Source organism: Lygodium microphyllum, chromosome 29 (assembly GCF_053477565.2).
Source record: "Lygodium microphyllum isolate KBCC chromosome 29, Lygodium_microphyllum_v1.1.10, whole genome shotgun sequence".
NCBI classification, from domain to species: domain Eukaryota; kingdom Viridiplantae; phylum Streptophyta; class Polypodiopsida; order Schizaeales; family Lygodiaceae; genus Lygodium; species Lygodium microphyllum.
In genome coordinates this window covers 89,787,837-89,811,437 of record NC_141163.1, presented here as the reverse complement: position 1 = coordinate 89,811,437, position 23,601 = coordinate 89,787,837, and positions in this window count along the sequence as shown.

Genomic DNA, 23,601 nt, shown 5'->3' with positions numbered 1-23,601 from the left:
GACATCGCCAGGCACCTTTCCAAGGAACTGGTCGTGGACAGGGAGCCGCTACCAGAGGCAGAGAAATAACCGCCTGCGTGGCCAATAGGGAGATGTGCAAAGAAGGAGAAGATCCGACCATGGAAGCAGAGTTTGAAAGGGCGAGAGTCCATGCCTCTCTTCACAAGAAAGGGCCGAATCACCAGTTCTCGGTGATTCAGACACCGTGGACTATCAAGGTAAAGGTTTCAAGACCTTGAATGCTTGTGGTAGTACACATTCCTTTATCTCACCAGCTTGTGCAAAAAGATTAGGAATAGCCACAATAGAAGCACCTACCTTGCTTGTGAAATTGGCAAATGGTCATGAGGTTACTTGTACCAGGAAAACTGCTAAGGTGGAATTCTTTCTGGGTGGAAAGATGACTTCGGTCAAATTCAGAGTCATGAGCCTAGGTATCCATGAGTGTCTACTCAAAATGGATTGGCTTAAACCTAATGATACCCACATTCATTGTGGGAAGGGCCAAATTTCCTTTTGGAACTCTAGAGGGGATTTAGTCACAACTCAAGGTGAGGCTGGAGTACCAAAAATCCAATTGACCAAAGCATCTCGGATCATAAAGGGAGTCAGAAAGGGACTACCTGTCTACTTGGTTAAGCTCAATAAGTTAGATCAGAAGCAGGAGTCTAGTGAAGGGCCTTCATGGCTAAAGGAATACACAGATGTATTTCTTGAAGAATTAATAGAAAGCCCGCCTCAAAGAGAAGTGGATCATGAGATCAAGCTAGTGCCAGGAGCTGCACCAATTGCAGAGAGACCTTATAGAATGTCCATCCTAGAAGCAATTGAGCTGAAGGAACAACTCAAACAACTGTTAGATCAGGCTACATCCGTCCTAGCAGTTCACCATGGGGAGCTCTAGTGCTGTTCCGAAAAAAGAAAGATGGAACACTTCGACTATGTATTGATTACAGAGGGTTGAACCAATCAACTGTCAAGAAAAAGTACCCTATTCCTAGAATAAATGAGCTTCTTGATCGCCTTCAGGGTGCAAAGATCTTTTTCAAGATTGATCTCAGGTCTGGTTACTATCAAATAAGGATCAAGGAAGAAGATATCCCAAAGATGGCCTTCAACACAAGATATGGACACTTTGACTTTCTAGTTATGTCATTTAGGCTTACAAATGTGCCTGCCACCTTCAACAGGTTAATGCAGGATATCTTTAGGCCATATCTTGATGACTTCATACTCGTCTTCTTCGACAATACTTTAGTCTATTCCAAACAGGAGGAAGATCATGAACCCCAACTTCAGATTGTCCTTGAGACAATGAGGGCACATAAGTTGTACGCTAACATGAAGAAATGCGCATTCTTCAAGTGTCAGATTGAATATCTGGGATTCATCGTATCATGGAAAGGAATCTCAGTGGACCCAGCCAAAGTCAGAGATGTGCTAGAATGGCCAATACCAACAACTGTCAAAGAAATACGCAGTTTTCTTGGATTGATAGGATGGTATAGGATCTTCATCAAAAACTATGCTTTGATTGCAGCACCTCTGACGGACTTACTGAAGAAGCAAACTTCCATTGCATGGTCAACTCCCAAACAAACCAGCTTTGAGAAATTGAAGCAAAGTTTGGTATCACCACCTATCCTAAGACTTCCAGACCTTAGTAAAGAGTTCGAGGTAGTGACTGATACTAGCACGCTTGCCTTAGGATGTGTGCTCATGAAGGAAGGTCATCCTGTAGCATACTCTTCAAGGAAACTAAAGAGCCATGAAAAGAATTATGCTACCCATGATCTAGAATTGTTAGCTGTCATCCATGCTCTAAGGCTTTGGAGACACTACCTATTGGGTAACAAGTTTACACTAGTAATTGATCATAAAAGTCACAAGTGGATCTTTACCCAGAATGAGCTCAACATGAGGCAACGTCGATGGATTGAAGTACTAGAGGAGTATGACTTTGAAATCAAGTACCAACCGGGAAAGGAGAATGTAGTTGCTGATGCACTCAGTCGCAAGGCATTCCTTAATTCATTAATCTTGCAAAATCCATCAACAGCTAGATCTCTACCCACAAAGGTGTCCATGCCAAACAACCCAATACTTGATCTAGCTAGAGAGGAAGCATGCCATGATTCATCCTATCAAAAGATGCTAAGGGAGATCTCTATCAAGAACCAGGATCAAAAGCTACACGATAAGTATCATGAATTCTCTATCAATAGTGGACTTGGCTACTATAGAACGCGGTTGTGTATACCAGCAAGCCAGTTACTTAAGTAGAAGATATTGTGGGAAGTTCATGATGCCCCTTTCTCAGGACATCTTGGCTGTGCCAAGATTCTCAATGCAGTTAGGAAGGGCTACCATTGGGAGAGGCTTAAAGGTGACATTCTCAAATATGACACTAAGTGTTTGTCTTGTCAATGTATCAAAGCTGAACATGTCAAGATGCCAGGGAAGTTACAACCACTTGACATTCCCAAATGAAATGGAAATTCATCAGTATGGACTTTGTTGTTGGCCTACCCCAATTTCAGGGAGGATACAACTCCATCATGGTTGTGGTTGATATGCTTACTAAGGTTGCACATCTTATTCCAATAAAGACAGACTATAAAGCCTTAGACATTGCAAGGTTGTTTATCAAGGAAATATTCAAGCTACATGGGCTACCCAAAAGAATCATTAGTGATCGTGATTCTCTCTTCACATCACACTTTTGGAGAGCTATCTTCGAAGCCATTGGGACTCAACTTTGTTTTAGTACATCCTACCATCACCAAACTGATGGTCAAATGAAGTGAGTCAATCAAGTCATCAAGGATATGCTTAGGGCACACTGCTGTCGTGAGCCAAAAAGGTGGATTCAATACTTGCCTTTGGTTGAATTTGCCTACAATGCTTCCTACCAACAAAGCATTCAGATGAACCCTTTTCAAGCATTGTATAGTCATGACTATCGAAGTCCCCTAAACTTCTCAGATGGGTTGAAGCTTCAAGGCAGATGTTGGAAGAGATGGATGACCAAATAAAGTCATTATAATAGGACATCCAAGCCGTCAAGGATAGACAAAAGGCATACGCGGATTTGAAGCATCAAGATAGAATCTTCGAGGAAGGAGACATGGTCTTCATTCACGTACGTCCAAAAAAGAGTTCTCTATCCTTAGGGGATTGCAAGAAGCTAAGTCCAAGGTGTTGTGGACCATACAAGATCCTCAAGTGCCTAGGACCTAATGCTTATAGACTGCAACTCCCTGAGAACCTAAAGGTTCATAATGTATTCCATATCAGCCTATTGAAGAAGTATGTACCTAATCCTAACCATGTACTTGATGACCAACAAGTTGTAATGCCTAATCAAGGAGTCCTTGAACTAAGGCCTGATAGGATCCTAGATGTTAGGGAGAGACAACTGAGATCCAGAACCTTGAGAGAATGCCTCGTCCAGTGGAAAGTTTATCCTGAGGAGGATGCCACTTGGGTAGATGAAAGGACACTCAACCATCAATATCCCCAGTTTATCTCTAGATGAGGACATCTCGATTCCTCCAAGGGGGAGAGAATGTAATAATTCTGATTCCTAAAAATCGCATTCTTCATATGAACCTCCTCTTAGGATGCCAAAAGGATAAATTTTAGGAATATTGGCAATTTTTTTAAATTATTTCCCTTTTCCCCCAGCCGACTGTCATGTTGGAGGAGAGGGGAATATCAAGGGTGACTGAGCACCGTGCTGGAGCTCATGGTGGGGGTAAAGGCCATGCACGAGGCCACGTGGGGGAGAGGAGATTCCCTTTCCTCTCCCTATAAAACCCATGGCCAAGGGAGCTAGAGGGAGCAGCAAAAACGCTGTCAGAGAAGGAGAGAGGAGGAGAAAAAGGCTGTGATAATCAGTTGATCGCTGCCGTGGAGGTGAGGAGCTCGCGAAGTTGTCGCAGGTCACCACCATCTACCGCCAACACGCCACCATTTCGCCCTCGTTTGCCAACAAGCCGCCTTAAGCAAATCGTTCTTCTTCCCCCTCCCCAACGTGGTTCTATGACCACAGAAGCTTCCAAGAAGATTCTTGGAAGCTTCTAAGGGGAGGGATCTAAGCCCCCTTTCATATTGCAAGTCCCACAAGGGTTCATTTTAACCCCGAGGTCCCTTAGAACCCCCTTTCTATTTGCCTTCACAAGCACCCTTTTCCCCCCCTTTTTCATTTCACCCAAGGACCTTTAAAAGGCTCATTTACCTGGGGAGCTAAGCCCTTCTCCCCCCCTTGGGCTCCCCACAAGGAATCTCTCCTTAAAGTCATTTAACCCCTTCACAAGAGGTTTTTTTTACACGTCCTTTTTCCCGCCCTTGCATTCTTACACAAAAGGAGTCTCACCCCGAGATTTTTACATCCATTCCCTTGCAAATTTCCACCTAAACCCCTTTCCGTGAAATTTCCATCCAAGTCCCCTTAAAGTTTGATTTATCTCGAGAATTAAACCTTTTTTTCCCTTTTAGAATTTCACAAAGCCCATTTAAAACTACCTCCCTTGGACTTCCATGAGCCTTCCCAAATTGGTCCTTATAACCCTGGTCTCCTTTTAAAAGCCTTCCCTCTCAAATCCATTCCCTACTTTGTGGAGGCAGCCTTTAAGGCCTTCTAAAGCCGATTCCAATAGACGAAGAAATTATTCAAGGAAGCCAAATCACAAATGAAGTTTCACGTGCGAAGGAGATGACCAAGATCATAAATCTGCATCCAAGTCAAAAAGGATGAATTCACAATGGCTCCTAAGAAGGCACAAAGCGCAACCGCAGGAGGATCATCTCCTAGCGTATCCATGTGGACATTTCACCACAAGTCCAGGTTTTCTTCCTAGTTTTGTTTTATGTCATAATATTTCAATTGTGCATGATTCATTTATGAAAATTAGGATGCACTTTTTTCGATTGAAATACTTTGGCTAGATTAAAGTAAATAAACTTTGATCAAGGAATCAGTTATTTGTATTCAAACGAATGAAAAATAAAAGCATAAGATCTCTATGCATTCCTAGCAAGTGGTTTTTAAGCATTGCAAAGTAACGAACTTAGACTAACCAATGCCCATCTTTACAAGTCAAAATAATGATAGTATACTTTGATTATGCATGGAAGGAATAAATCACATGTCGCATATGCATGGAAGGAATAAATCACATGTCGCATTATTGAGAATCTTTTCTTCAAAATGAAGCAAGGCATGGGAATGATTCTTGAACTGCATGAAGTAGATTAAACTCTAGTCAATTAGCTTAAACCTCAATCAACTACGTAAATAGTTACGAAAGGTTGTGCAATGCTCCTTTAGCATACGAATATCTCATTTAGAAATGAAGATAGAAAAGCTGCATGGTTCACATAAAACCCTAAAGATTAGTAGCATGAATCTTAAATGCATGTTATAAAGGGATCAATTTAAATTATGCCATAACTTAACTTACGCTTTGATCTTAGTCGAAAAAGTTAGGGATTGTAAAACTACTCATATATAGGCAATATATCATATGGTTACGAAAATGGTATCGTAAATATCTTCAAGAATAGACAAATAAATTGGTTTAAACCTAAACACCTAAAACCGTGAGGTACTCGTTTAGGAAGGGTTGATTCAATGCAACATATCCCAAAGAGCTAACTAGGGTTTAGCATATTGAGGTCATAACCTAATTGCTCTTATTACCAAAGCTGAAACTCTTATACCCTAAAGACTTGTCCACATTCACGGAATGTTGGGACAATAGGACGTACTTGCGAGAGATGATCTAGGGTTTTTACCCTAAGGATCGCTCGCTAAAAGGATCAAACTCGATTTGAATTTGGAACCCTAAGACCGACAATGTCGGCCTAATGCAATCAGGAACAGACTGTTATGAAGACACCCTAACCCTGTTTCCTATCTAATCATGATTTTGTGATTAGAAGACGCCATTTGATGGATAGAATAGTCCCATGGATTAGGTGCGACACTTGGCAACAAGTTGCAGAGTCGCATGATGTTGTGATTTGATTAAAAGGGAATGGCCAATTCCTCGAAATGAGATTGGAAGATTCTTACGCAAGTTATCTTGCAAGAGGATGAATAATCGTGCTAATATAGTACCTTTCTTGGGTAAAGTGACCAAGATATGGGGATTAGATATTTGCTTGGAACCAAAGGACCAATCAGTAAATTGGAATAACATGTTTACTACTAAATAGAACTTAAGGTATTGGTTAAGTTGGGTTAATAGGATACGGCCCTAACCCAAGGATATAAGGGTTAACAGACAAACCCTTGGGGATCTTGCCAAGTTGTGATTGATCCTAGATCAAGTGCTGGATGCATTTGGAAATAAGGATTCACTCCTTAGTAATTGGCCAAAAATAACGACCAATGGAAATGATTGTGCTTGTATAGTTTAAAGAGCACTATTTGCTTTGTTTGCTCAAGGAATTAAAGGATGAAAAGATATCTAATGCTTCAGGTTGAAGGCGTGAAGGGAGAGGCAGCTTCAGTTACCCCCGACTGCCTGCCTAACCCTAACCAAGGGGGTTGTTAACCGCACCGGGAAGGTGGACCGAACCTGCCGCGAGAGGTCTCTCCGTTGAGTGCTACTTGGAGCAGGAGGACACTTGGGTGCAAAAGGGGGCTCTGGCCATAAATCCCTCGCCTTCCGAGCCTTGCACAAGAGGCCAATGTGACTCGGGATTAGATCTCGAGGCCCGCATACTAGTCTACGGGCGAAATCTTAGATTAATAATCTCTGTGGATTGCTGGATAGCCTTCGGGTGGATTATGGATAAGCCTACGGGCTGGATGTTATAAATGTATTCCAAAGATAAATATGATAAGCTCTTGAAAAGGAACTTGTTTGACATTGCTTTTCTATGTCAAGTGCTATGATTACGTGAAAGAACCAGTGCCTAACAAGATAATTAAGGAAGCTGATTGATGCATGTCCAACTAAATGTGCTAGGTAATCAAATAACTAAAACAACCTGAGGAAAGTGCAGTGGATGTGGCCATGGGTCTGTCCTACGGATGGGTGGTCCCGGTTGGCCGAGAACTTTTCTCAATCTTGATGGACAGCAAGAAGATTGTTCAAAGGACATGAACAATAAGGGCGCTGACCCAGAGTCTAAATTATAATAATCCCAATTTACACTGTTTTAGGGGAACGGAATGGGACTATGCCTTATGGTAGAGAGGTCGAGCCTTGCATCCCTCTCGTTTTCCATTCTCCTTGAACCAAGTGTAGTGTGAGTCCACTTCAACCCTAGCGTTTCTGCATAAAGTACTTCACTTGGGGTTCGACGCTAGTTGCCTTTTAGGAAATGACCATTAGGGAAAAACCCTGATTCAAGTCGGGCCTAAGTGGGAATGGCTAGAATACTTCTGCTACGTGGCAGACATGGAAAGTCCTAGATCGCAAACCTCGTGACATTCCATGGGAGTGCCAGGCGGAGCTTTCTAGACATCCTTTCCGATGGACTGCTAAGATGTGTACTGAAGATTACAAGCATACATCTTACAAAGGCGGACCCCTTATGAATCTACAATGGGTAGTTTGATGTATGCCATGATAGCCACTCAGTAAGACATAGCATTTGTAGTGGACGTTGTGGCAGACTACATTGCTACTCTAGGTGGATGACATTGGGATGCCATGAAGGGTATCATAAGATACCTAAAAGATACTACAAATATTAGGAGTTTTAATGGTGGCTAGGATATTACAATCATGGGTTACACTGACTCTTACTATGCAAGACATATAGATAGTAGTAAGTCCACCTCCAGATATGTCTTTACTTTTTCTAGAGATGTTGTTTCTTAGATGTCTAAGATGGAGAAATGCATGGCCTTATCTACTACTTAGGTAGAGTATGTTGCAGCGCACTGAGGTTTGCAAGGAGGCCCTATGGATAGGCCACACCTTGGTATTACCTTTACTCCTTCACTGTATTCAGATTCCATGAGTGCTATTTAGTTGGCCAAGAATCCAATCTTTCATGTGAAGACAAAGCACATGGAGATGTGCTATTACTTCATTAGGAAGATGGTAGAGGACAAGTCTTTTGAGCTTATCAAGATCTTGATTAATGAGAATTCTGTAGATTTGCTCACTAAAAGTCTCTTAACAGAATATTCTACCTTCCTTTAGGAAGATGATGTGTATAGGATGAGAAGATGCCTTTTCTTTCCCTATTTTACTTTATCTACATTTGTACTTTGTCACTTGTTTCTTGTTCTCCCCTGTCTAGAGTCACATTTCCCTTTCGATGGGAGATTATTGGGGGTAAAGGTGCATGTGCTTACAGTACCTTGTATTGACACACTAGGACCACACAATTGTATATTGCAAGTGGTAAGTGTCTGTCACACTGCCACTTTATTCTTTATTTTTTTAGTGACTATTGAATAAGGGAAGGTTGATCACAAATAATGACTCTTGGAGTTTTCACATACGGTGTCTCTCTCTCTCTTGCTCTCTTTCTCTATCTACTAAAGTTCTTGCTTTCACTTGTGTGCTTCCACTCGAGCTCTACCTTTGACTAGCTTGATACACATGCACATGACCCTCCAAAAACTACACTCCCGTGTATTCCATGTGCTAAAAATAGCCTTGTCATTTTGATTTGTAGGCCCTTATCTAGCTTCTATTCACTTCTTTATCCTTGTACATGTGTTTTGCGTGAAGATGCATTTTTTGGCCTAGTAGATTAGGCTCTATAAGCACTTGTTCACACACATACTGATGAACAAGCAAGAAGAACAAGCAAGCACTCATCACATGCTTCTAGCCATACTCACTACATTAATACCCATTTTGGGTAAGCATGTCCAAAAATGATAGGAGATAATATCTCTCTATGTGCATGTGTATGTGAGCATGTGTGTGTGTGATCTTATGTGCTTGTGTGAAAATGCATGTGTGTGTACCTTTAATTATCAACAATTATCAAGGATACATTTTGCATGAAAATTGAGATTAAACACATGTATGTACATATATACAGAAGTTATTTATGTGAATTCTTATAGGCCTAATTATTTATATATGCATATTTATGCATACACATGCATGCAACTACATGTATACTTATTTAGATGCATAGATATATGTATTTATATATGGAAAACATACACATAGACTAGTTTCTATTTTGAAATATAGTCATAATTCTCTTAATAATATATTTGTATAAAATGAAAAACTTTAAGCTACTCAAATGGTTGGGTAAGACTTCAAATTTATTTTTATAGTCTTAATGTTTAAAATTTCTTCTAAGTTTTGTTACATTAGCATTGAGCTATGTAGGTTCTTTATGTAGTTTAAATGCTAGTTTAGCAAAACAATTAATGTATGGCCTAGAATTAATAGTAAAGAGTAAACCATCTTTATAGTAAAGTATAATCCCCAACTCCTCAACCCTCCTTGGCCCTCCTAGCTTCCAACCACCCCCCCAAAAAAAAAGGTCCCCCACCCCCTTTCTTATTTTTAAAACTAGAAAGGAAAATAATGGTGGGAGTCTATTCCTAATATATATGCTTATATAGTTTTTGAAACCCCCCCCTTCCCTACACTTACATGATTCCATAAGTTATCCATGCTACATCCCCCTGGATTATGGATTGATTTACAATGACACATAAACTAAATTTTGGTATAAAGAAATGGAATAGGTAATAAAGTAATGTAGTGGAGCTCAAAATCTTTACATGAGCAATGATGGCCAATGTATGTGTCATTATAAGTTATAACCTTAGATAGACTTCTAAATAGTTTGTGAGCTCTTTTTTACGATGATTTATGATTGAGAGAGAGAATATGTAAGAGAGAAAATATCACTACAAGATATAGACCTTATAGCGACGTTTAAAGCGATGAAAATACAAACAACAAAATTTGCCCCCGTCGTCGCAAAAAGCCTCGTTATTGACGACGCCATAGAATCGTCGCTATATGCGTCGCAAATGCAACGCATATAGCGACGGTTGCAGACAATTTGCGACGCTCATAGCAATGCCAATAGCGACGCGTGCAGTAAATTTGCGACGCAAATAGCAACGGTAACAGAGAAAAAAAAATTGTGGCAGGGCAGCAAGCTGCCCTGCCACATATAGCACTGTGTGCTGTATGAGAGCCATATAAAATAGTTTTTGCACTACTGCATACAAAGCATTGCAAACAAAAAGAATGTATGCTGAAATCATAAAACTAATACATGAAATAAATACATGATCGAATAAAATGCGATTGGTACAATCATGAAACGATATCACTAATACATAGAAAATGTCTACATAGATCGGGCGACTAAAAACTAAAGGTGTGTGAGCTCTAAGGATCCAAGGGCAAGCTACAAATCCTCATCCCCCGAAAGCTCGTCCCGCTGCAAAGGAGCATCAAACGGATTCTGCAGAAAAAAAAACAACATATCAATCCACCATACAATAATGCATTCAAATATCTCATGGTAACTACGGACAAGAAAGATGAGTGACTAACAGGGCCGTCGCGTCTATACAATCGGTCGATCAATGCCCCGAAACCGTGCCTCTCTGCATATCGAGTCTCAAGGCCTTGCGGATCGCAATTTATAATGGAGTGCTGCAAAGAAAACAAAATGCTAACTGTCAGAAACATGATTGTCAGTACAAAGAATATCTCAAAAAAACAAATAAGAAAAACAAAAGAGAAACTTACAAAGTCCTCCAAATATGTCCTGTGGCCGCCACTCCTAAGATGATGCATCTATCCGGCCTCGATTCGTGCCCTCGCCGCCTCCCGCTGCTGACTCCAATGTCCTGGCAAATTTGTAGCCTCCTTCCTCAGGCGCCAGTCGTCTGCATCTAACCACTCGGGCTTTGGAGCCCCACTCTTGATTGCCTTGCGTGCGTCGGATTGTCTATGTGGCATGTATGCAGGCATGCAATCCATCATCCAGCCCGTAGATAATCTATCCACTGCGGCTGGCATCGGGAACTCCTCGTGCAAGGATGCTACTATGTAGTCCTTGCTCCCCTCCGGTATGTTCCTCCAATAATCCAGGATGTTGTGCCGAAAAACTTGTTGGCACAACTCCCTCATGCGAGCCATCACCCTCCTCCCCTCATCATTCATGATGATGGCTCATGACCTGCTATCCACTAGGTATCCATAACCCCTAGAAGTCTGCCTAAGATGGGCCCTCTCCCATCTCCGTCCACGCTCCTGGGCATATCCAAGAGACCCCTGTACATCCGGTGTACCGACGGGGGTACCCTCTCCCGGAGTGCCACTCAAAGGGGTGCCACCAAAGGGGGTGCCACCAAAAGGAGTGCCACCAAAAGGCGTGCCATCTGCCGACGGCTGCGCAAAAGCCGGAGTAACTGGAGTGGACGTCCCCACAGGTGTGAAAAATCCTGGAGGTAACGCAGCTCCAGCTGAACGATGAGACGGAGACACCACGTCCTTGTCTCCACAGCAGCACCCCCCTGATCCTCCTGCAGTCGCAGTCCCTCCCTCTGGCCCAAGTCGCGAGCGTCGAGATCGTCTGCTCGAAGCTGAAGCATCTGATTGCGCTGAAGCTGATCTAGCAGAGCGCCCTGACGAAGAACGAGACAGCTCCGGATCTGCCATCTCTCTGAATCTCGCGAGCTGATTTGGAGACATGCGTGCCATCATGTCCTGAAACTCCTCATCCCTCATCCCTCGACTCATCTTGAAAATGTCGATACCTGCACAGATAAAAAATGATGTTAGAATAATCAATTTAAACTATACAAAGAACATTAATATAAATCAATTTTGAAAAATCCCTCTTAAAATGCATATCTTATCTACCTTTATGGAAGATCTAAACAACGAATTGAGTAATACAATTCTCCAAGAATGAAGTATTCTATGGTCCCATGTTAATCTCCTGACACAACTCTGCATACACTGGAAGGTCGATAGACATGTCACCACAAAAGAACGAGTCTGCCTCATTCTCAAAAAATTCTACGACTTCTGTATTTTCATCATTGTTAGCCGATGCGGGCTCCAAGCTTGCGGTGGCCTCCACCCCTTGTAATATCGATCCCTCTATTTGCATATTTTCTTCATCTATGCCTGGAACATCGCTTTGATCATACACTCTCGCACCTCGAGGAGTTGAAGGTATAACATATCACCATCGAGGTTGTTGGGGGTTTGGATAGAAGATTACTTGTTCACAAACACTTACAAAGCGAGTTCAAACCATTGTGACATAAACCATGTCGTATTACAATTAGCAAGCAAATGACTATTTGTACATGTTCACAATGGGCCGACAACACAAAGGTGTCGCGCAAATCCATCCATTTTTTTTCGGTATCTATTTCAAGAAATCGAGATGGACCTCATCAAACTGTTGCTCCAGCTCCTCCAAGTACCACTTTGAACCATTGCACATCGAATAGTATCATGGAGAAGCTACGGTAATCCATCGTAATAATACTTTGCAAGTTCCCAAAATACTCCATCTCATCCACAACCGTGTTCGGATCCGTTGCTCGTCGCCGGATCTCTTGCTCAAACCTTGCCATGACACCGCAGTCCATTGTGGAGCGCATTTTGTCAATATGCTCCACCCGAAAATGCCGTCCGCGCGACCACGCTGCACTATATATTTTGTACTGCACATTGAAACACTCAAATTAGATGTAGCAAGCAAATTTAGATATGACACATTCTAAACCCCTCATTACCTTTGGACTACATCCCCTCGAGAACTCCCACTCCTCCATTAAGACCTCTGTCCCTTCGCTGGATGCTGCGGTCAAGGCTCCATGCAACCATCGTGTTGACATAAACCGTGGCATCTCCTCCATGCCTTCGGGATATCAAATCAGTCGGTGACGTGTACTGCGTCGGAATTCAGCTTGCGCTTCCTCTCGATCTTGCCTTGCAATCTGGTACTTGGCGAGCCACGTCTCCATGGAGGCATGGTACAACATACAAAAGCGATTCACCTTCTCTTCCATTGAGGCATCCATTCTTTTTTCTACCCCATTTCCAACCACCACATATCCAGTCAGCCTATCATCCTCCTTCAGCGTCCATAGCATTTCATTGTCTGGTTCCACCGTTGGTAGCCATTGTGAGATATGCACTAATGCCTCTGACACCAACCAACCTTCTGCCATGCTACCTTCCGGACGAGCTCGTTGTCGCACAAAGCCTTTCAGGGTTTTCATGAAGCGCTCCAGGAAGAACATCCATCGCGTATGGACAGGTCCAGCAATCTCGACTTCGTCCACAAGATGCACAAGAAGGTGAACTTGTATCGTGAGCATGCTAGTGGGCAGGTATTTCTCAAAGAGACTAACCGTCTCAACTGCTCCCCGCCTTGCGGATTCAATAGAGGACGTCTTAATCTCTTTCTGTGAGATCCATTGCACCAAAGTCGACAACTTGTAAATGGCCCTGCGAATTTCTAGAGTTAGGCATCCCGCGATCGCGATCAGTAGGACAAACTGCCACAAATGAGAAAGCATTATGAATAATAGTCACTTTTCAAATTTCAAAATGTCCACGCTAATTAAAATCCATTCTGTTCACAAACCTGACATATCTTATGCCAATCATGGGATTTTAGCCTAGACATTTGGTCATCTTTAGAAAATGCGGACCTGAGAGAACGCATCATACCCGTCGGAGTGCGGATAGACTTGATTACTTGCTTCATAATGCGCTCTTATTTGGTAGACAAAACCCAGGGAGCCCGAGGAAGCTACACTCCCCCTTCAGCACTCGACTGCGGCCAAAGCGCCTCCATCTTACCTACCTCCTTTAAATCCATTCGTGACCCTATAGTGTCTCTCTTTCCTGTGATGTGGTCCCATAGCAAGCTGCCCATATTTTTGAAAATATGCATGGGATCCAACAAGTGGTTGACCTGTAAAAGTGGGTCCAATATGGCAACTTGTAGAAAACTAAGAACCCTCGCATTCCATTTGGATGTGATTCTGGGTTTACCATTTTCAGCTTGTACCAGCTTGCAGCGTTCATACGTGCTGGAGGTCATGCAAGAAAACCTTCCCTGAGTTCATGATCCTCCGGCAAGAAAGCGGGGTGTCCTTGATATACCATCTTCTTCATGGTTCGTGACCTTCGGGAGTCTAACTATGGCCCACACAATGGACATGCATGATAACCTGAGGTAACCAGACCTGCAAGGCGATCCACGACCTAGTGAATACTTGATTGAATGAAATGAAATATAGATATTACCAGCGAGAACAAAGGTCTGCTCACCTGAGCACTCTCCCAATCCCGGAAAGTCATGCATCGTCCACATAAGAATAGCTCGAATGTTGGCTGACCACCGACCATCGTGCCTACTCATATCTTGCACCGTGACCCCCTCCTCCCACAAAATCTTAAGCTCATCGGCCAATGGACGAAGATACACGTCCATATTTTTTACTTTGTAGCGGCCCGGGACGAGCAAGCTAAGGATGAGATGTCCTTTCTTCGTAGAAAGCCATGGAGGGATGTTGTAGTTGACAAGCACTATAGGCCACACACTGTAAGGAGTCGAGTGCAGATCGAATGGGTTCACACCATCCATGGCGAGACCGAGCCGAAGATTCCTTAGCTCTCGCGCAAAGCCTGGGAAGGTAGAGTCAATGTGGTTCCATGCACGCGAATCTGCTGATATTCCTTGAACTCCATCCGTGGACCTATTCTGCACATGCCACGTTGTCAAGCTTGCCATGGCAGACGTGCGAAACATGTGGTTTATGCGGGGGATGAGCGGAAAGTGTCTGAGAACTTTTTAAGGGATGGTTTGCCCTTGCAAGTCCTATCGATACCTCTGAGCACCACACTTTGGGCATGTCTCCATAGTCTCGTATTCATCTCAAAACAATATACAGTCGTTGATACATGCATGGATGTTATTGTAGTCCATGCCAAGCTTCCGTAAAACATGTCGTGCATCATCATGAGACTCAGGTATGGTATTTGCAAGTGGCAATATATGATATTTCAATAACCTTAAAAAAATCATAAAACACCTTGAAAAAACACAAATATTTGCAATAATACTGTTTTAAAAAAATCAATGAAGCATGTGTGCAAGGTACCTGAATAACTCAGTCACACTCGTATCGCTCCAACCGTATTTTGCTTGCACACTTAAGAGTGCAAGCAATGTCTTCAACCGAGATACTCGGCACCCATCATATAATGGTATGGATGCTTCCTCTCTAAGCGGGTCAGATATCTCAACATCCATGGGAATTAATGCATCGATCATTGCCTCCATCTCAGGCTCCAAGATTGTAGGCAGGTCGGAAAGGTTGTCTATCTCCTCTGGCATTGACGGTATAGATGGGCCTTGCGAGTGGTCAATTGGCTCCTGTAATCCATCCATCGCACGTCCACGAACTCTTCTAATTGGCCGCAAAGGGTGCACTCCCCCTTGGGTCGAGACATCACCCCCCTAGATACAAAATTTGCCAACAAGACCCAATCTTATTGTGTATGGTTTTCAATTAGCTTGAGAGTACAATGCATGAAAAATGCTAACTTCAAATTACCGTTTGCTGAAAATCTGCAATCGCCTAATCAATGATCTCATATTGAAACTCGCCAAATCGTCGTACGTGTTCTATAGACAATCGGCGTTTTTGTCTAATTGCCAACTTGCATTGAGAGCAAGGACATGGGACACGCTGATTAAGATACGTCTCGCGGTCTTGAACAATAAGACCTTCGTTTGCCATCTTATCTACATTATAGCAAACGAGGCTTAAATGGATAGCTTTATGGAGATGTACGTCAAGTTGCAAGTTGACCATAAATCTTGCATTGTATATAGTAGTTGAGAGATTTTCCGATGTTATATCTCGGCCTTGTATCATGCTCAACGATTTGTTTGTCCCGGTAGATAATTATTTGTTATATCTCGGCTTTGAGTATAAGTAATCCATTTTAAAATTAATGCGCGCCATCTATGAAATTTTATAACTATAGTAATAAAATTTATTTCAATCAATTCTACTCATAGTCATAAGACCTGAGAGAAATCATCCTATACTCAATTTATGGGTTTCTTCTTCTATAACAATACTTTTGGGTTCATTTTGATGAAGTACGTGGCCCATGGCAAAGCACATTGCATACCATTATCAATAAGTCTATTATCTTAAATTTCCTTCCCCTCCCTCTCCCTCTCTTTCTCTCCCTCTCCCTCTCTTTCTCTCTTTCTCTCACCCTCTCCCTCTCTCTCTCGTTCTCTTTCTCGCCCTCTCTCATTTCCTCCCTCTCCCTCTCCCTCTCCCTCTCCCTCTCCCTCTCCCTCTCTTTCTCTTTTTCTCCCTCTCCCTCTCTATCTCTCTTTCTCTCTCATTTCCTAAACAAGCAAAAAATAAAGTGATTTAAACATCCTCCAAGCAAAAGGAAGAGGGAGAGATACAATGCACTCTCCCTCTCTTTCTCTTTCTATCCCTCTCTCATTTCCTTCCCCTCCCTCTCCCTCTCGCTCTCTTTCTCTCTCATTTCCTCTCCTAAACAAGCAAAAAATAAAGTGATTCAAACATTAAACAAGCAAAAGGGAGAGGGAGAGAGAGAATGCACTCTCCTCCTTTTACCTCTCTTTCTCTTTCTCTTCCTCTCTCATTTCCTCCCCCTCCCTCTCCCTCTCCCTCTATTTCTCTTTCTCTTTCTCTTTCTCTTTCTTTCCCTCTCCCTCTCCCTCTCCCTCTCCCTCTCTTTCTCTCTTACTCTCTCGTTTCCTCTCCTAAACAAGCAAAAAAGAAAGTAATTTAAACATTAAACAAGCAAAAGGGAGAGAGAGAGAGAGAACGCACTCTCCCTCTCTTTCTCTCCCTCTCCCTCTCCCTCTCCCTCTCTTTCTCTCCCTCTCTCTCCCTCTCCCTCTCCTTCTCTTTCATTTCCTCTCCTAAACAAGCAAAAGAGAACAATTTAAACCTTCAACAAGCAAAAGAAAGAGAGAGGGAGACTCACCAATGAGATATGGCGAGCGTGGGCAGCTTCTCTTTGCAACGAGGGCTCCTCCTCTCCTTCGCGAACAACGGCGGTGGCGGCGGCGACGGCGGCAGTGGCGGCAGCAAGTCTCTTCCTCTTCTTCTCTCACAAAGCCTTTGCTCTCTCCCTCGCTCTCGCTCTCAAAAGGCGAAACAAAAGAAATGAAAACGGCGCTCGAGTTTGGGCCGCGTTTTTTTTCCAGCGGCGTCGCTATTTGCGTCGACGCCGATATCCGCCGTTGCTAATCGGCGTCGCTAATTGCCAAATTCCTTGTAGTGTATATAAGAGATAGCCAATTTTCTATAAAAAAATAATGTATTTATACAAGAGAGATGGAGAGATACTCTAAAGATTGTGAAGATGATGAGATATAAATAGTTTGTGATGAATTCCATTCAAAATTGATCATTACTTTTATATTATTTTAGTTCTTGGATAGTTTGTATAAAGAAAATGAACAATATGTTGAAGATTTGTTGTAATAAATATGTGGGAGACTCACTATATAATGTTGTGTGAAGATTTGTCGTTCTCTTAGTATTCTTTTTTTTCTTGTGGTTGATTGAAGTACGAAAAACATACTTGTTGGTGTGACAATAAAGATTTTCTTGAAGTAGTTTCTCCATTTTCTTGGTATTCCTCTTAGGGCTCCATGTTTTGGCATGCAACTAGGGAAACTACCATCAACAAGAACTAACAAAGGCAAGAAATGGAAGCAGTGGTATTGTTGAAGAGGTAAAAAACCAATGAAAGATTATAGAATTCTTAAAACTATTGAAAATTTGAAGTCTTCATTGCCAAAGTCTCTTTCTACAAGAATTACATTTCTCAATGGCAAAAACATGTCACTATCTTGATGTGAGCTCTATGCAACACACTGATTCCATGTCTTTTGAAGCTACAAAAATTTATATCACTATAGCCAATTTGTTTTCACAAAATATAAGAGAAAAATAGACAATATCTTCCTCTGTGTAGTGGAATGAAAGCTGAATTTAGAGACATTAAAAATAAATAAGTAGAAAGAATGTTGACAAGAGAGTCCTCCAAAGATTGAAGCCCTTTTGATTCCCTTCTATTGAGTACAAAAAATCTCAGTGGAGCTAACTTCGTGATGAATGACACGATCAAGATGCAAGCACTAGAACAAAGACAGAGATACGTGAGAAGAGAAGGACAAAATCAAAGCCAAGAACCACCTAACAGCAAAAGCCTCCTTTGTTGACACCCTTGGGGCACTCTTTATACAAGTCCCAATGGCAATCCACCATCCTTTTCGACCCATCTTGAAAATGTTAATGATAGGCTAGCAAATGTAGTTGATTGACATGCCATCAAATGTAGTCCAATCTTTAAGGGAGAGTACAATAAAGACCATGATCTTCATGTAGTTGAGTTTATAGTAGTGTGTGTGGCCAAAAATATCAAAACCCCATAGCATTGGTTGGTGATATTTTTTGCCACTTTCAAAGGAGTAGCGTTTCACTGGTATGAGAGACAAGCAACACAAAATTTTGGCATATGGGATGACTTCAAGGTGGCCTTTTTCACCGAATTCAGGCATGAAGGTTTTAAAAAGTGGATGCAAAAGGAGTTCATGAACTTAAGTCATTCCTTAAGAGGATGGGTGTAAGCATATGTATCTAGAAGGGAATCCATACTGATGAAGATAAGGAACAACCATACTTGGATGAAGGCATTTAGAAGGGATTTTTTAAACAAGTTGCAAGCTGCAGTGGAAGGTGCAAGACTCTATGACGAAGCTAAAGTAAGGTTGTCGATGACTTCCAGAAGAGGAGTCTTATATTCTCCCATGGTAGGAATGGCATACCCACCAAATGTAGTCCCAAGGAATATCTCCTACCCCTATCCTCTGATGCAAATAGTACCATAGTACAGTGTATCGAGTCCATAGTAGCCGCAAATATCTATGCCTCCAAATGATGGTCCAATGACAACAAGAGTAGTCTCAAATAGTTCCCCCAATGGCAACTCAACAATAGCAAAACCCTATCAACTAGAATAAGCAACCAATAGTCCCAATAGGAGCTCTGAGAATCAAATTTAGAATAGAGTATCCTCTGGACCCAACCCAACTAGTCTATGTAGTTATAATAGAAACTTTCCAAAATCCTACTACAAGTACTCCAAGAGGATAAAATTTGAAGGACCATTTATTAAATTCAATTGTGAGCATTAAGAAAAAGCTAATGTATGTGATTACAAAACAACTACAGATATTGAAAGTGAATACTACTAGAATATCCAGTATTGCAAGAGTCGAAATAAATGTGATGCAATCGAATACATGGTACAAAAAGTACCATCAAGTGGGACATTTAGCCATTGAATGTATGTCAAAGCCAACTATCCCTGGAGCCTTCTATTCGTGTGCTGTCGAAGGAAGAATCGCACAAACAATATGTACTCTTTGAAATAGATGCATGAAAAAAGAAAGAAATATGAGGAAGCAAGGTTTGAACCTATTAGAATTCGAGATGACAATTTAAGATATCGGCCAAAAGCCTAGAGAGTTTAGTTCTAACTTCAGTCCAAGGAGGTTTCCTGTCCAAAGTTATAAAGGAAGGTAATATGGTGGTGGGTAGGGATGAGAAGTGGAATGTTATAAATATAAAGAGAATGATCACATCTTTCCAAATTGTCCAAACCCTAGAAGGTCAATGGACTACAAGCCCTTATGCAGTCAATGCAAAGGAGAATGCCACACTCCCAAAGATTATCCTAGTCTAGTGCCTATGAAGGCCAACACTACTGATAACCAACAGAAAATCGACAAACCTATCTCTAGCCGGAAGAACTAAATGTTGCTGCAATAACGTGTGCCAAGAAAAGAGAACCAACAATTCCAAAAGAGAATGTTCCCTCTATCAAAGCTATGGAATTAAATCTCCCAATAAAGCCAGAGGGTAGTATAGTATGGAGTAGTCCAATGCCATAGAAGGATACATAGACAGTTACAAAAGAAAGACCATAGGTCTTGGATGTATCTCCCATGATAGAAGAAGTAGTAAAACAACCCTTTCTTGAAGAAAGAGGAAAAATGAAAGTGTGTATAGCACCATTCCCTAATCAGTTGGAAAAATCCAATGGATCCAATAAAGAAATATTACTTGGTTAAGGACCTAGATACCTTCTGTCTTAACTTGACATTCAGTCAATTGTTAATATTGTCTCATAGCTACAAAAGAATGTTTAAAAGTATTGTCATGTGACGATGTGGTCTAAGGATTTCCAACTCTACAACTGTTACAAAACCAAACAAATCCTTCAAACTTGCAAAAGAAGTAGAGATGGCCAAATGCCTTCTTGGATCCTAGTATCCCAAAGATTGGCTTCTAGATAGAAGGCTATTTCATTTTGCAAGTGCATTAATAGGTAGAGGCTCTTTAGTGAATATAATGAAAGATGTGTTTGAAAGATCTAGGCTTGTAAGGTATGCATCCCACCCAATGGCTCATTAGACTTGCACGCCAAAGCCAAATTAAGCCCTTAGGCATCTTCCCATACATCAAGACTACAGTTGCTTGGAAGAGATTACTAGATAATATAATTGGTGGTGAAACCAAACTCTTATGATATATCTTACCCTCTATTACTTGAAAGACCATGGCTATTTGAAGCAAGAGCAAGAACTGATTACTTCAAATGAACCCTAACCCTAGGAAGGGACCAAATAAAGTAGTGTTGGCATTGTATGGTACTCAAAATGGACATGGATCCACCTCCATAAAGATTTTCTCTGATTCTTCCAATGAGGCTAAAAATGTAACATGGGTAGAAGAAGAAGCCATCAAGCAAATTTTCTCGAAGAAATTAGAAGCACACTCCCTAATAGTGAGCATTGAAAGCCAACTCCCAAAAGATAGAGGCGTGGATGGATACCTCCTACCAGAACCATGAATAAATTATGAAAATAACTCTAACAATGAGATAGAGGCATGGATTTAGCGCTCTCTTATTACATGGCAAAAATAGATCCAAAGCAAAAAGCATAAGTAGATATAGAAGTAGAAGTAGAAGATGCAACAGAGCCTATTCTTCTCTTACAGAGCCTCTACAGAGGTAGATACGGAGTTTGAAGAGGACAATAATGAAAGAAAAGATGTAGATTATGAAAGAAATATGGAAGAATGTATCCAACCAGAAGAGGATACTAATGAGGAGGATGACCCAAAGTCCATACAAGCTAAAGATCCCATGCTATTGGATAGAATCACTATGGTATCCTTCAAATCGGTAAATAAATCTCATCATAGACAAAATATTTATAAGAAGTGGATTAAGAAAAATAATCTTCTCTTTAGCAATGGATCTTGTTACCCTAAAATACCTTCTCCAGAAAGGAGGATGATGATGTACCTTGCCAATAAGCACTAGTCTTGTAGCCCGAATATAATGTAGATATGGTTCCTATTATGTGACATTTTTGGATGGATCCTTAGAAGTTGAGTTCTCCATTCAAGAAGTAATTGATCATTCATTGATACAATGTTTCTTCTATATCATGTTGGGGTCCTATCTTGTTCTTCCCCATACTCTAGGTTTTCTCTTCTCGATGTGACCTTTTTTTTTCCGTCTTTTCATGTGAACATATCCTTGCTTTCCTAAAATTGCACTTTAATATCATAGTCCTCTTTGTCTCTTCAAATTGTATATTTTTCCTTTTCTAGTCCCCTGTTTTGACTTACCATTCATTCGTTTATTAATTTTTGACTCCTTTTTCGCTCGGCGGATGTGTTTTCATGTGAACACATCCCACGTTTATAAACTTGAAATTTGATCTTATAGCCCTATGTGTCCCTTCAAAATAGATATTTTTTTATTTTACATTTCTTTGTTCCAAGCAATGGTTCATAAGTTATTCATTTTTGAAAGATTTTATACATCTTAGACATATTTCCATGGGAGCATGTCTTTTTTGTATTTGATCTATAGTTTGACCTTATAGACCCGATCATCCCCTTCCCTAAGATAATTTTCCTTTTTACAGCTTATCATTATGATGCTTGGATTGGTCATTACTAATCTTTGCATATTTTTATACATTTTTTACTAGTGTTTTTGGTATTTTTCCATGTGAACACTCATGTTTCTCACCAAAACCATGTTTTGATGTTATACCATGTTCGTCTTGTCCAACTGAACATTTTTCCATTTTATTGCACTCCATTTTTTATGAATGGAATTTTTGTTATTAGTTTTTAGTTTACATTTTCAAGTATATTTTTTATAAATTTTTCATATGAATGCCTATTTTTGGTGCTAGACGTATTGTTTGTGTTATCCATTATGTTTCCTCCATTGTTTTGCCCATTTTTTCTTTTTATTGCACATCAATCTGATACTCGATTCTTTTTTGATTAACTTTTTCGTGAACTATTAGTCTCATTGTCCCTACGTGTTTGTGAGAATGCTCAGTTTTCACTTGGAAATGTGTGAGGTCAGTTTCCAAGTGCCGTGGCTGGCCTACCCATGCTCCCCCCCACTTTCATCCCCTCTCGGCATTGCAAATTGTTTTGCCCCACTACCCCACACTTGTATGTGGGGGACAAGGAGGCTTCAAGAAACACTTGGAATGAAGTAATATACCTAGGTGACTCCCAAAGATACTCATGCTCCTCGGGCATTGCACTTGAGTGTAAACCAACCCCTAGGAGATGTAGTTTTTCTTACACCATGTAAAGCACTCGTAAAGCATTGTAGATAGCCCATTCAACGTCAATGTTTCTAGCACAGCTACAGAACGTGAAATACATAAAGACATTCAATATGTATGCCTAGTACAATTATGATTAACTTGAGGGTGTCCTTTGAATTTTTTTAAATATTTCACATTATATAAGAAGGGATGTAAGTAGTTACAACATCTACTTGATGCAAAAAGCCCTAGGCCATATCTCTCAGTGCTTAGTTCTTGAAGCTCTCATTATTGTCTAATGACATTCTTCTCTAGACATGCTTCTTAGCTCTACCATAAGAATTTCTTAGATGCCACCTCATCACATTCAACCTCTCTCGGAGTGTAGGCCTTTGCCATTCAATACCTCACTATTGTCTAGTCTTCATTCCTATATTGTAATATCAAGACGAGCCATTCCTTTCCTTGTCATAGTTAATTGATAACAATCCACAAATAGCCTTTCGTTGGCTCTCTTCTCCCTTTTGAGTCAAGCTAAGGTTGTGAGAAAGGTGGCTCTATGTCAGACATCCTTATTTACAGGGGGTGGTAGTCTTCATCCATCATTCTTCAAGATTTTCTATGTAGTTCTTGATTTATGCTTATCGCATCTAAAATTTGTCAATTTTTACAGTCTAACCCAACCACATGTAAGAGGTAGGACAAGTACCAGTAAAATTTACATGTGTGAGTCAATGAAGTGAAGTCTAAATGCATGCATAAGAGTGATTTGATTGCACTTAGCGAGGTTGTTAGAACTCCATCTAGTCAATGGAATACCTCCATTTTTCGAGTTACTCTATGGGCTTGTTGGAGTGAAGACTCAAAGGGAGTTACTAGCCTTAGTTTGGCAGGAAGACTCAAAGGGAGTTACTAGCCTCAATGGGCGGG